At 35.1% G+C, this 11,580-nt stretch overlaps 2 pseudogenes; one reads left to right on the top strand and one right to left on the bottom strand.

Annotated features, from left to right (window-relative positions):
* Positions 1–249: 249 nt before the first annotated feature.
* LOC139783484 (general vesicular transport factor p115-like) lies at positions 250–6,089 on the bottom strand (annotated as a pseudogene).
* A 3,677-nt stretch (positions 6,090–9,766) lies between these two features.
* Positions 9,767–11,112, top strand: LOC139783487 (uncharacterized; annotated as a pseudogene).
* The last annotated feature ends 468 nt before the right edge of the window (positions 11,113–11,580 follow it).

Raw genomic sequence — 11,580 nt, 5'->3', positions numbered from 1 at the left:
CTGAAAATCTATAGTTTATGCCACGTACACTATAGATTTTCAAAACTGGCAGTGAATATTGGAACGCTGCCTGTATAGTAACCAAAATAATATAATTCAAATTAATGTACATTATCAAAATCTAGATAATACATACATAAAGAGCATTTTGCATATTGTATGTTATAGTCTCAAATCTTCGACATTAATACTATTCCTTCTAATATTACAATTTTTAATAGCCCCATTATGTTAGAAAATTCAGTTATTTTAGTGATCAGAATTTTTGTTCGACAGCGGAAACACGATGCATCTCGTATCATATTTTCGAGGTTCAACTGAATTTGAGATCGAACGTTCGGTGTTACTTCGCCTACGTGCTGCCAAGCAAGGTGGTGATTTTAATAAACGTTGCGCTACTTGGTTGATGTCATCTTTAGATATTCCATCTGCAAGCATTGTGTTTTTTTATGAATGTTACGGAAGAACCGAATTTTTGTGTTATTAAATTGCAAAGAGCTTTGCAGCTTACTAATAGCTTGCATGAAGTATTCAGGCCGTTTTCTGGTGCCAGTCGCCAGGACCTGTCTACCAATGTCTTCGAATACAACGAGTCGTTGTTCCAGATTCATAAGCAGCATCGACAGCAATTGCTTCTTTGCTCTCTATACAAAAAATAAGATTTTCCAAGATGTAATCATCAATTAAGACAATGATTTAGTAAAAATCAGATTTTAAATTGTATATAATAATTGTATATATATATATATAAACACTCTGTAATAACTGGTTCAGAAAGGTAAAAATCATACCGCTAATTCGTTATCCGAAAATCCGCTCGTCATGGCGACCATCTCGTGCACAATTACTTCTACCATTTCCTTAACATGGGATGGTGTGCATGAGGCGTGAATACAAAATAAACCAGTGTCTGCGTAAGCTATTTTCAGACGCGACTTTCAAGCCATTTGGTAAGACTGTGATCTGCGTCGTTTCATGCTCCTCTTTCGCAGTCGAATAAACAACTTTCAGCAAATTCGGAATGGGTTCTGACAGCGGTGGAAATGATGTAACGGTCTTCTTCTGATTCTCCTTCAAAACAGGGGGTATCCTCTGGGAGGTTACACTTTTTCCAGGTATTGAAACATTGCAAGCGGGAACTGAAAGATTAAAAAAACAACGACGTGTAAAATGTATTAAATTCCTTTCCTTTCTCCTCCTTTAGAAGAAATAAGATGAAAGTTATACAAGTTATCGCAGTCACCTTTTCTTAATCGTAACGATTAAAAAAAGGTGACTGCGATAACATTTGTACACGTTTCGACTTTCGCAACATCTTCGAAAACATTTTGTCAACTCGGGAAGATTTGTAGCATACATGTAGAATTCCAGCCGAACCGCCGCCGCCGCCGGAGGCTGTAGAGATGCACTCGAGATGTACTCTACAATCTACAACGCAGAAATGTCGAGGAAAAAATGACAGCAAATCTCAATTGAGTCTGCGTTTCTTATACAACGGATTCGCAAGTGAGAATGCTTGAGCACGGTAACGTTACAGATTTAATCAATCTTCTAACATACACGTTGACAGTACACAATCATTGTTTTTTCAATAAAAACGAAGATTAATTAAATAAACGTTGATAATTATATCACATCATAGATTTCAATAACGGAGAACATTATAGATTTCAATAACGTTGAACATTATGTGATGGATCTATCAACGCTCATTTATTAAATTTTTGTTTAACGATTAAACAACAATACTATACTGTCAACGTGTATGTTAGAAAATTGAATAAATATTTACGTTGCTATTCAGTTAATGTATGTATAGAAAATAATACTTTAACATTAATAAGACAAAAAGAAAAAGTGGGTAAAGGAAAAATTTACATTGAGATAAAGAAAGTAACATTGTTTGCGTTTAAAGGATTTAAAGTATATATGTATTTTAACACTTGACACAAGAAAAGTTGAGAAAAAATTTGATAAGAAACATAGCAAATAATAAAGAAGGTGCAGTTAGAAAGAATACACAGATATACGGCCAGTACGATAGATTTTCAAAACTTAAGAAGTCACACTAATCTCTATACAATCAAATAAATACCGACTATGCAGACGTCCTAATTCCTGTAATTTTATATTCTACCGTCTTTTTAGACGTTGACAACGCTAAAGACAGTAGCGATTCAGAATATCTTCCTTCAGAAGATGAACAGAGTATATCAGATAATGAATTACCACATGAAGAAAGTGGATCAAAAGATGAACAAAATGTATTGAATAATAAATTGCGAATAAAACACAAATCAGCGTTAAATATAACTGCATCGTCAGCATCAAGTTTAGATGCCTCGCAAATTAACAACAATGTACCAGTATGCAACGACGAAGTTATGTATATTGAATTATCTAATCTAAAAAGTGTGAAACGAAACTATTGCATTTTCTGTAGCAAATTGCAAACTCAATTAGTACGACATTTGGAAATGGTACATAAAAATGAACCGGATGTAAAAAAATTTGCTATCTTACCCAAGAAGAATCAAGAAAGAAGGAAAATTATCGATATTTTGCAGAAAAATGGCAATTTCAAATTTAATACGAACTCTGAAGTAAATAACGGACAACTTATTGTGTGCAGACGTCTTAATGAAAAATATAACAGATTCGCTACAGATTATCAAAGCTCACTTTGCAAAATCAACAATAAATTTAGATTAGATGATTCAAATTCATTTTCTATAATATCCGTATTAATATCTGACGTAAGTAAAAAGTATATTATTATTTCATACATACGATAAAATAACTATTACAGATATGGTTCATAATATTAGCTAAACTTATCATAACATGTATTTAATGCGTCATCAGTCGTCTCCTCATTATTAGAGTCTTTGGTTAGCATCACAGATTTACTGTTGTTCTCGTTGTTCTTATCTATATAGTTTATCGTATTAATATCTGTCATAAGTAAAAAGTATATTATTAGCTTTGCATTTTGCACAAGCAGTATAATCTGTAGCGATCCTGTTATATTTTTATTAGGACGTCCGCATACAATAGTCGGTATTTTATTTGATTGTATAGAGATTAGTGTGACTTCTTAAGTTTTGAAAATCAACGTCACCACTCTCGACGTTTTGAAAAAAAAAATTTACAAAGAATCGTTGCGTTATGATTATGGATAGACGAGTTACGTGTCGATTACACCCATCGGCGGACGTCCTAATAAAAATATAACAGGATCGGTACAGATTATACTGCTTGTGCAAAATGCAAAGGTAATAATATACTTTTTACTTATGACAGATATTAATACGATAAGGTATATAGATAAGAACAACGAGAACAGTGAATCTGTGATGCTAACCAAAGACTCTAATAATGAGGCAAATGATGTATTAAGAACAGTAGTATTTCCTGTTATGAGGGAAGACGATGTTACACGTGCTATCAGATTTGACGAACTACTCATTTTGTATGCAAATAAACTGTGCATGAAATACAAATCGCAACACCAACACGACATGATTTGTGCCAAATTACGTATCCTTTCTTGGCATTAAGAGAAATAAACAAAAATGTAAAAAACTTTACATCGATCTATCATCCAATGCAGTTGCGGCAAACTTATCAATTTTAATTAAATATATCGGAAATCTGCTTATTACTTCTCGTTGTTGTTCGTATCTATAGTTTAGCGTATTAATATCTGGTATAAGGAAAAACTCTTGAATGATTGGATGAAAATTGTCGATAAGAATGCGTTCAATTTCTCCTGCCCGTCGTCTGTTAAACACTTGTGTTTAAGTGACAAGTGTATAAAGAAGGAAGACATGGAAAAAAAGAAACAAGGTAAAGATTTCTTAAAATTATTAACTGTTGATATAACAACAAGTGTTAATAGAACCGTCATTGAAACGCAATCAATTCAAAGGAGACACAAAAAAGTCAATTCAGTGGAAGACATAAAAAAATTATATAGTTATTTAAAGAAAACGGGTTAAAGCTTTTAATGCATTACAACAATCTTTTTCGTATTGCACTTGGCTTTCTTTGGCAAAAGTAACACTGATCTCTATACAAATGTTTAACAGACGACGGGCAGGAGAAATTGAACGCATTCTTATCGAAGATTTTCATCCAATCAGTCTCATCCAATCATCCAAGAATCTTTCCTTATACCAAATATTAATACGCTAAACTATAGATACGAACAACAATGAGAACGACACAGAATCCGTGATGCAAACCAAAGACTGTAATAATGAGAAGACGACTAACGACATTAAATACATCTTGTGGTAAGTTTAGCTAACGTTATAAATTATATCGGAAATAGCAACGACATATATAAATAGACCAAGTATTCTTCATGTTTTTGCCATGGAGGGGGTAAAATCGGGAGTTGGCAGTTTACAACTCCGCTAGCCATCAATATATCGCACAGTGCTTGCAATAATCCGCACGTTCTCATAGTTCGTTGACAAGCTGCGACTACCTTCACACGAAACAATTGTTATTAACTAAAGGTAACAACAGACAAATAATGTAAATTCCATACAGCGCTAATATTTTTGAGCTACCTGAGCAGGACTCGGTGCTACTAGCGCTCGTACAACTCGCACCATGCAGTGAACATTGGGCACCTTCTGTGGGCTCCATCCACCAAGATTGTTATCCTCCGTTTCATTGAGAATTTGGAATATCGACGTCAATTTCTGAATATAGCTACCTGTACCGTTGAAATATAAAAATTATTACAGAACGGCAAAAATTATACAAGTTGGTAGAGAAATCCAATGACAAGTATATTACCTTCCTTAAAAAAGTCTTGGTCACTGACGTTTCCCCTGAGAAGATTTAATATCAGCAGGCAACTTCCTCAACAATACCACCATCCGCGTTGCCCTCTTGCTCAGTAACATCAAATATGCGATCAAACGCACTTTCAAACGCCACTATCTTTTGTATGTTAGCATTGCCTTTTGTCAATGGAATGAGCAGCAACAAGACCTATATAGCAAATATAAATAACATATTACAAGCAAAGCTCTTACTATTCCAGGAGCGTTTGTTCAAAAATAATAAATTTAACATACATCATTGCGTGTAACTTCTCTGCTGTCACTCAGCAAATCCATCAGTTTAGAGACACCCATAGGGCTGACCATAATTATTTCCTGAATATCCTTAGATCTATTCGCCAGCAAATGCGTCAGTAGCTTCAGAACTAGCCACCTGACACGGAAGTCAAACTCCTCGAGAAATGTCAGCAACAAACCAACACTGTCCGAGTGCTTAATGAATATTTCTGTAAACTGTTCTCCTATTTGGTTCTTGGAGCCGTGTTTATCGACTGAAATAACGCGAGGTGATCAGACATAAAATTGATTGCGCCAAAGAAATAACGCAGTCTTATACCTTCTTCGTCGAATGTTTCAGGATTCGTTATATTGCACAGAGTATCCAAAGCCAGGCCGATTATCTCGCAATCTGTCCTGTTTATCTCCAGCACCTGCCTGAGCGCGTCTATTTCCTGAGCACCCAACTCCACGCGATACGTGCATGATAACGCCTTGAGCGCACGGCAGGCATCTCTTCCGTCGTACAGCAGAGTAGAAGACTGCAGTCTGTCCACTAGTCTCTCCACCTGTGTTACAAAAATATTGTAAGAGAAACGGCAGCGTGAGCTACCTGTAATTAAGTCCGTCGGCCAGGAAGCTTTATCGGATAATTAGCAGCGAAGGCGCTCACGACGTTCGTCCAAAACATAGAGTAGTAACCTTCTTCCGGCGCGTGAAAACATGAAATATTTATCGGTTTCCACTCACCGTATCGGCACCCGTCGGCTGCGTACCGGCGGGAGCGGTTTCCAAGACGGATTTCAGGCTGTTTTTAAAACTCCATTTCTTTCTCGGCGAGATTTCTTCCCACCGCCTGTCGGTGGTCTCGACTCTCGATGTCGCTTCCGCGCTTCCTCTCAAACCAAACACCTCGGTACACGTTGGACCCGGTTGCGGGGTGACGAGGAAAAAGGCACGATGTAGCTGAAGCGGAAAGAACGAAGCGATGAACCTGATTGGCTTCGCCATGTTGACTCGACGTCTCGAACGAAGTGTGTGATTGGCCGTCGATAATGGCTTCTGCACACAGGACGCGGAAACGCTTGTCGCGCGGCAAAAAGCGACGCGGTAGCCAATCAACTTTTGGTTCTTACGGAAAAACAACACGTTGATTGGCTACCGCGTCGCTTCTTGCCGCGCGCCAAGCGTTTCCGCGTCCTGTGTGCAGAAGCCATAAGTTTGTTCCTCAAGATGAAATTTCATGGGCAGTGAAAAGCAGCAGCAGATCGTACCGATTGGCTATAAAATAGAGAAGTTCTCGAGTTTCTAGAACTTCTCTCTATTTTATAGCCAATCTCGAGTTTCTAGAACTTCTCTCTATTTTATAGCCAATCAGTACGATCTGCTGTTACTTTTCACTACCCATGAAATTTCACCTTTAAGGCTGATTCATAGAGGCCGTAACCGTTGATTTAAGCCGTAATCTTTAAGAAATTGACCAATCACAGTCGAATGTGAGAAGAATAATCGACTGTGATTGGTCAATTTCTTATAGATTACAGCTTAAATCAACGGTTACGGCTATTATAAACGAACCCTAATAGTTATTTTATCGTATGTATGAAATAATAATATATACTTTTTACTTATGTCAGATATTAATACGGATATTAATACAAAATGAATTTGAATCATCTAATCTAAATTGTATTGTTGATTTTGCAAAGTGAGCTTTGCATTTTGCACAAGCAGTATAATCTGTAGCGAACCTGTTATATTTTTCATTAAGACGTCTGCACACAATAAGTTGTCCGTTTTTTACTTCAGAGTTTGTATTAAATTTGAAATTGCCATTTTTCCGCAAAATATCGATAATTTTCCTTCTTTCTTGATTTTTCTTGGATAAGATAGCAAATTTTTTTTACCTCCGGTTCATTTTTATGTACCATTTTCAAATGTTGTACTAATTGAGTTTGCAATTTGCTACAAAAAATGCAATAGTTTTGTTTCACACTTTTTAGATTAGATGATTCAACATACATAACTTATATTTTTATTAGGACGTCTGCATACAATAGTCGGTATTTATTTGATTGTATAGAGATTAGTGTGACTTTGGTTTTGAAAATCTATCGTACTTGCCGTATATCTGTGTATTCTTTCTAACTGCACCTTCTTTATTATTTGCTATGTTTCTTATCAAATTTTTTCTCAATTTTCTTGTGTCAAGTGTTAAAATACATATATACTTTAAATACAAACAATGTTACTTTTTTTATCTCAATGTAAATTTTTCCTTTACCCACTTTTTTTTTTTCTTATTAATGTTAACGTATTATTTTCTATACATACATTAACTGAATAGTAACGTAAATATTTATTCAATTTTCTAACATATACGTTGACAGTATAGTATTGTTGTTTTCTCATTAAACAAAAATTTAATAAATAAGCGTTGATAGATCCATCACATAATGTTCAACGTTATTGAAATCTATAATGTTCTCCGTTATTGAAATCTATGATGTGATATAATTATCAACGTTTATTTAATAAATTTTTGTTTTTATTGAAAAAACAATGATTGTGTACTGTCAACGTGTATGTTAGAAAATTGATTAAATCTATATGTTGCTATTCAGTTTAATAATATATGTATAAAATTCCTATCATCTGTATCATCTTTACAAATATATTAATTTGTATATAAAGCAGACTATGGATTTTTGGTTTAAATTACACATACATTATTTACATAACGCGATGTAAATAATATATTACGATGCATTCTGTAGTAAATTTACAAAGATTATTTTAAAATACATACACAAATTAGCTAGCTAGAAATATAAATGTTTTATGCATTCTGCAAACATGTATTGAGACTTAGACGTACATTGATTTTTCAATACACAAAGCAACTAGATTAGTCACAGCACTGATGATGATACCATAACATTTCACAAGATTTTAAAAGCGGAGACAATAATAGTAAACTCTCGCTTAACGAATCTCATGCTTCGTAAATGGATTTTCTCTGGATACTTGACGACAGATAAAGATATCTAAAATCCTTTGTCAATTACCATGGATGCACAAGATAGTTTGCTCTGAGCTCCTGTAAAAATAAAATTTATATTAAAAATTGATAATTTAAAAAAATTTCTCATATCAAAGTGTAAAAGATGAGCATAAAGTGTCATCAAAAGCTTATTTAAAATAACTAATTCTAAACATTTTTTATATAATTATGTGACATTTTTCAGGTCAGAAATATGATTTAAAAAGTTGAGATGGGTCGTCTAACATTATGTTACATAAAGAGTGATTACATATTATATATAAATGATACATCCTGATATTCTTGCAAAGCAGAGCTTGACTGATTTCTACCTTGTAAAGTTTATAATATGACTACGTTTACACGGTGGCTTATAGCCCAGTTTAATAACTATCGTATATCATATCCGATCCAAAATTTTTCTTTTTTGATCATAATGATCATTTAGATGTGAGCCTTTTTTGATACTTAAACTACAACTTTAATTTTTAGTATAGTATATAAATTTAATCAAAAATTTATTCAAATGTTTAGAATATCAAAATAGGTTCATATTTAAATGATCGTTATAATCAAAAGAAGACAAATTTTGGATTAAATAGTATTTTAACAGTAATTATTCAACCGGGTTATAAGCAGCTGTGTAAAAACGTAGTCCATATATAATCACGCTTTTCAATATGCTGGACGACCTTCTCAACTTTTCAAGTAATATTTTTATATACTGAAAAGTGTTACATAATAAATATAGAGGAAAAATTTAGAATTAGTTATTTTGAATAAATTTTTGACGATAATAGGTACTTTCCATTTACATCAAAACTCAAATAATTCTCACTTGTGACGTCGTTCTATCCTTTTTGGCAATTAATGAATAATAAAGACAGAATGACATCACATAAGTGAGAATAATTATCTGAGTTTTGATGGAAATGGAAAGCAACTAATATTTAAGGGGGGATCCTGGTGTAGAGGGTCAAAAAAATCGAATTTTTTTTTTTAAATCAATAGTACACTATTCGTGGAATGTATTCCTAAAGTTACAGTAAGAAATTCGAAATTTTAAAGGCCTTACAGCCATTTCTTGCGCGCAGGTATACGAGCGCGCGACATGAGCGCGCGAGCCGCGATCGGCGCGACGGCTATTATGACCTTTCTCGTGCGCTATCTACTATCAGCTAAGATGCGCTGTTGTTTTGGAACGTTTGTTTTGGAGCATTTATTTTGGAACGTCAGTTCTGCTCTGAATTTCCTGAACGTATCTAACGGCAAAACGATGCCCTCTCGGAAAAGAAGTAGAGCCGATAATGCTCGTAGCGCGAGGCCTCGGAAGCGAAAGTTTAACGGCAACCAGTTTTCTGAACAAAGTGAAGCTGTAGGACAAAGTGCGACCGCGAGAAAATTAGCAACTGCTAGTAATGAAAATGTGACTTATACTCTTACTCTATTTTATAGACTTATTGAATTTGTTAGTGTTTTTGGCGCACTTTCAGAAATACTTATTTGTAAAGATTGCAAGCAAAAAGTGGAATTCCAAGAAAGTGGACATCGGGGCCTCGGATTTAAACTTGTTGTTTTGTGCCGCTGTAATCGTCGAGAAATTAATTCAGGGCCTTTCATAAGCAATGGTTATGAAATTAACCGACGAATAGTTCTCGTAATGCGGCTTTTAGGCGTCGGTAGAGATGGCATAAACTTATTTTGTGGCCTTATGGACATCGGGCAAGGCCTAAGTAAAAGTACGTACGACCTTATAGTGGGGCATATTCGTAATGCCGCGAAAGCAGTGTTCGATGTTTTGTGCCAAAAAGCCGTAAAAGAGGAAAAAGAAGAAAATGAAAAAAGAGGAAGACCATCTACAAATTTGAAAGTATCCGGCGATGGGTCATGGAAGAAACGCGGCTTCACTTCGTTATTTGGTGTGACAACTCTGATTGCTTATTATAGCGGAAAAGTAATAGATCTTGTCATAAAAAGTAGTTACTGTCAAGCGTGTACGGTTTGGCGCAAAAGAGAAGGTACTGAAGAGTATGCTAATTGGTACGAAAATCACCAAGAAGAGTGCGCATCAAATCATGATGGTTCTGCGGGCAAAATGGAAGTCGATGCCGTTAAAGAAATGTTTTCTACATCTGAAAATAAATATGGAGTGAAGTACGGAAACTATATCGGAGACGGTGACTCTAAGACGTTCAAAGCTATTTTAGATTTAAACCCGTACGGAGATGATTTTCCAGTATCAAAAAATGAATGCATTGGACACGTTGAGAAACGAATAGGCAGTCGGCTTCGAAACATCAAAAAAGAAAAAAAGCTTGGCGGAAAAGGGAAGTTGACTGACGTTCTTATAAAAAAGCTTACAAAATATTACGGATTAGCAATTAGAAGAAATATTGAATCCGTCGATGGAATGGAGAAAGCTATAATGGCCACATATTTGCACTTGTGTTCAACAAATGAAAATCCAAGGCACGAAAATTGTCCAGAAGGCGCAGACAGCTGGTGCAAGTATCGTGTCGCTCAAGCCTTAGGTACACATTTCAACCATCCGCCTCCGCTTCATCCAGATATTGCGAAGAATATACTGCCTATTTATGAAAACCTTTCTAAGAAAGATCTGTTAGAAAGGTGCTTAGGCGGGCACACGCAAATGCCAATGAAAGTTTCAATTCCACCATTTGGCGGCTAGCTCCGAAACACCTGCACTCTGGCGTAAAAATTATTGAAATCGCCGCCTATATAACCGCAGGCATATTTAATGAAGGATATTTTGCTGTTCTCAAGATTATGGAAATCTTACAAATAAAGATCGGGCCTCAATGTAAATTATTCGCGGACAATTACAAGGTCGAGCGGACGAAGAGGCAAGAACGCCGCAGTTTCAGTAGCAGCAGAGAAGCTCGATTGGCTCGAAAACAACGACAAATCGAGCAAAACGAGCTCTTCGAGGAGGCAGAAGGTATATTATACGGACCTGGAATAGCAGATTAACGTCAGAGAGCGGTAAGTTTCTAAAAATATTTGTTTCTCTGTACCGAAAACTTTAAACGCGTTTTTCTCGAAACCACGTTTTTGAAATTGGTGGGCACGATAACTCAAAAACTATTTGACCAATCAAGTTGGCTCTTGTACGTACATATAGTTTATTACATTTACTAGGAGATGAACCTCTCAAATTAATAAAATAATTAATTTAAACAATTTTTATTGCATAAATAAAGTTCAAATTTTTGAGTAAAAATTGCATTTTTTTTAAGTGCCGCCATTTTGTCAATTTTCAACTTTTTTGCATTTTCTTAGGTTCATCTCCAAACCATGTTTATAAACAATAAGAAATCTTTTTGTTTTTTTGTTTCAGACGAGTACAAAAGGAGCTAGAACGCCCACCGTTTTCCATGTTTTAAAATTGACGCTCGTACTTACGCTCTTATAAACCTAATTTATTATATTTTTTTTAAC

The sequence above is a fragment of the Temnothorax nylanderi genome, unplaced genomic scaffold, assembly GCF_030848795.1.
Source record: "Temnothorax nylanderi isolate EJ_2023f unplaced genomic scaffold, tnyl_v1.0 TNYL_tig0505_pilon, whole genome shotgun sequence".
In the NCBI taxonomy this organism is placed as follows: Eukaryota; Metazoa; Arthropoda; class Insecta; order Hymenoptera; family Formicidae; genus Temnothorax; species Temnothorax nylanderi.
The sequence above is the reverse complement of the archived record's forward strand: the minus strand, read 5'-3'. Positions and strand labels throughout refer to the sequence as shown.